The sequence below is a fragment of the Orycteropus afer genome, unplaced genomic scaffold (assembly GCF_000298275.1).
Source record: "Orycteropus afer afer isolate SDZICR_OR568_19922 unplaced genomic scaffold, OryAfe1.0 scaffold00343, whole genome shotgun sequence".
In the NCBI taxonomy this organism is placed as follows: Eukaryota; Metazoa; Chordata; class Mammalia; order Tubulidentata; family Orycteropodidae; genus Orycteropus; species Orycteropus afer.
The window spans coordinates 3,044,359-3,048,551 of record NW_006921930.1 but is presented as its reverse complement, the minus strand read 5'-3'; positions in this window follow the sequence as shown (position 1 = coordinate 3,048,551).

Sequence of the window (4,193 nt, the reverse complement as noted above, 5' to 3'; positions counted from 1 at the left end):
CTGTGCAATCCTTCTGCCTAGTCTGCCATCTTGCCGGAACCCCGACATTTCCCTTTTTAAAGAAATCAAATACAGAACAATTCAATTTTACTCTAAGTATTTACATAACCCAGAGTTCCTTTAGATAGGCCATCATTAGGTTCACTCACCCTTCACAAAGAACTCTGGTGGTGCAGTGCATAAGGCATTTATCTGCTAACAACAAGGTTGGTAGTTCAAACCCACCAGCTTACCAAAACAGTCCCCAGGAAAAGTAGAAATCTCAATAGAAGATTTGGATATGCAGAAAAGCCTTTACCCAAAGTAGGACTTAAATATCAATCAATCAAAGTACAGCATTTTGCATTTTGACACAAATGAAGAAAGCCAGGGAGCTACAGATAGGCCTTTGAATGTTCATATTCTTAGTAATGGAAATAAGTCTGCTCATAAAGTGGAATGTTCAACAGAGTCATTCAACTCTGGAGTGTAGACCAATTGAGGAGTTTTTCTAAGATGTTAAAGTATGTAGAAGTAAGTCATTCTCCCACCCACTAGGTGTGGTTACAATACCTTTGTAGCTGATGTACCACTGTGTATACGTGGGATATGACCCAGCATAAGCAAAGTCCAACAGTGAAATTGCTTGGGTAGACCAAATCCAGCCTCACTTCAGAGTCACAATGGTGGCTGTCCCTACCTTCTAAGGGCAGAAATAAAAGAAATGGTAGAATGCAAGTTGGGAGATGAGAAAGTGTATTTTTCTCATTTTGTCCAATAAAGAGTCTAGAAGACAGCTGCATATGAAATGAATTATACATCTCAACTTCCTTCACTCTTATCTGGAGTGAGTATACTGCTTTGTCATAGTACTACCTCTGGCTAAATCCTTCACACTCCCACAATCTTCTCTTCAGTCTACTGCCCAAGTACCTTTGAAGTTAGGTTTTAAATCTCTAAAAATAGAAGCTAGATTACTGTTTACAGACTGCTAAACAACTTTAAATATGCCCCGGAAAAAGGGGGAATGCTATTCAGTAGCATGAGAAGGGATGAATGGAGAAGGGAAGTCAATTTTAAGAGAACTGGTAAACTCCAATTAACATGACATTTCAATAAAGTGGATGTTTATTTTCCTCACTGTTAGAGATATTATGGATTTCACAATTAGAATTTTTCTCCAGTCAATTTGAGCCTTTATTTATAAGCTTTCTTATCCTCTTCTGCCAATCAGAATTCACCTTTTGATAATCTCTGTACCACTGCTAAGGCTGGTTTATGATACTTACCCATGAGCTCTACTGGCTCACACCCTGCCTGAGATTTCTAGTTTGCAGTCCACATCTATGATTGCACTTCCAAGTCCTCAGGTGGTGCAAATGTATAACAAGTTCTGTTGAAAGATTGAGTACAACCAGAGGGACATCTGAAGAAAACCTGGTAATCTCCTGAAAAATCAGCCACTGAAAACCCTTCAGAGCACAATTCTGCTCTGACACACATAGGGTCGCCATAAGTCAGAATCAGACTCTATGGAAACTATGTTTTGTGTTGTGCTGTTTTGTTTTATGATTGCACCATACCAAAAAAATAATAAGTAAATAAAACTAGTTGCCATTGAGTCAATTCCAACTCATAGTGATCATTCAGGACAGAGTAGAACTGCCCATAGGGTGTCCAAGGCTGTAAATCAAGGGAAACAGACTCACATCTGATTGCACCACAGGTAGGCTTGATCACTGCCCTGGAGACATGATCTACCAAGGTAGCATCACCTAGAAAGCTCTTGGCCAGACCTGCTACTTTAGAAACCAAGCCTAATACACTTTTCTAAATGAAGGCCTTCTAATTTAGCACAGAATACAAAAAAAAAAAAACTTTCTGCCATCAAGTTCAGTCAATTCTGACTCATAGTTACCTCTCCTTGGGGTTCTGAAGTAGTATCACTACAGAAGTAGATTGCCCAGTCTTTCTTCCTAGGAGTGGCTGGTGGGTTTGAACTGCCAGCCTCCTGGTTAGCAGTCAAATGCCTTAGGCACTACACCACCAGAGTGCTGATAAATACAATTTAATAATTACACTTGACTATATTTAGAACTGAGAGTGAATGAAACTCAATCTGAATTCTTAGTGCTATTCAGAAATATTTATTCCCCACAGTCTTTCTAGGATGGCACTTCTTATCCTGATGAACTCAGGTGTGGCCATGTAATTTTCTTTGGCCAGTGAATAAATGTCATGAGTGTCATTTTCAAGTAAGAGCTTTAACAGACACTACATGTTGGCACATGCTCTTTTACCTCTCCTACAGTAAATGGCAATGTTCCAGACAGTGGCTGAATCACCAAATAAGGACAACAACAGTATTAACAGACACCATAGCCAACTCTCAATGAATAACAATAAACCTGTAATATTTGGGGAATATTTGTTATGGTAGCATAATCTGTTGTTGTTATGTGCCATCAAGCTGGCTCCAACTCATAGTATCCCTATGTACAACAGAACAAAGTACTTCCCAGTCCTATGCCAGCCTCACAATACTTACTATGCCTGAGTGCATTGTCATAGCCACTGTGTCAATCCGTCTCCTTGAGAGTTTTCCCCTTTTCCATTGACTCTCCACTTTACCAAGCATGATATACTTTTCTAGGCAATGGTCCCTTCTGCTAACATGACCAAAGTAGGTCAGACAATGTCCGCCCATTCTCGCTTCCAAGGAGCATTCTGGCTGCACTTCTTCCACGAAAGATATGTTAATTCTTCTGTGGTTCACTAGGTTGTTGAATATCATGATCTTCCACTTTTAAAAACATCTTTTAAGGAAACTTATTTTCACTAAATGTTTTCAAAGCAAATTTACCCATCTTAAAATGTTAAAGTACAGTGGTATCATTTTATTTATAATTAATGAAAGTTAAGTCTGAACCTAAAGAAACTCTGGCATAGTGAGAATTAAACTCAAACCCTGGCTGTCCAAAACTTCTCCTGCGTGAAAATTATCATAGGAGAAAAGTTTTGCAAACTAAGCAAATTCTTCCTTCAAACTCTTCACTAAACAAAAGCAAGTTCATTACAAATCCAAAGTTGGTAAAAAAAAAAAAAAAAAAAAGAGTTTATTCTTAGTTCATCAATATTAACCTAAAAATATTATTGAACTTAGAAAGACAAATGTTTTTGAAAGCAGAAAAGATAAATAGGTAGATATTTCCAGCTTCAATTTAATAAGATACTGCAAACAATTCAGCACATCAAGACATTCTAATACTATAACATCTTATTAATATCTAACAGCTCTCTTTTTAATCTCAATGGCATTATTACTCTAATCATTCCCTTGTCATTAATTGAAATGTTTTCACTTCTTTGTAATTTTCCCCCTGGGTCTATTTTGTTTTAAAAATGATCGTATTGCAATTTCCTTCTCAATATTTTAATAGAGTAAAACAAAATGTAATCTTTTCATTTGCTGGGTTTGCATTAGAATTTGAGATTGATAAATACCAAAAATGTATTATGTTTATCCAGAAATGACAGATTAAAAGTTCCTTTAAAATTATAGGGAGCTCTGGCGGCGCAATCCTACTTCCGTAGTGATACTGCCTCAGAAACCCAAGGAGGGGTGGCTATGAGTCAGGGCCGACTCGACGGCACATAACAACAACAACAACAACAACTGGTGGCACAGTGCCTAAAGGATTTGACTGCTAATCAGAAGGCTGGCAGTTCAAACCCACCAGTCACTCCTCAGAAGGAAGATTGGGCAATCGACTTTCATGGAGATACCACCTCTGAAATCCAAGGAGGGATCGCTGTGAGTTGGGATCGACCGTACCACAATGACTTTTGGTGAGTTTGTTAAAGTTAGAAGACTTAGCAATACAACATATGGCTTCTATTCATTTTATAAATTAATAATAATAACTGTTTATCTAAACAAGCTGTTGCTAGTGGTAGGGTTAAAGATGATAAAGATTACTTTCAGCATATCAGAACTTTCTATCTGTTGGCCATGGCAGAAATTCTCTTAGAAATGCAGAGAACAGTAAAGACTGAAGAGCCCTTGGTGACTCACACTAAAGCAAAATATTTTGTAATAAAAAAAAAAATAACCCACTGCTGTCGAGTCAGATCCAACTTATAGCGACCCCTCCTTGGGTTTCTGAGGCAGTATCACTAGGGAAGTAGAATGCCCAACCTTCCTTCCAAGGAGT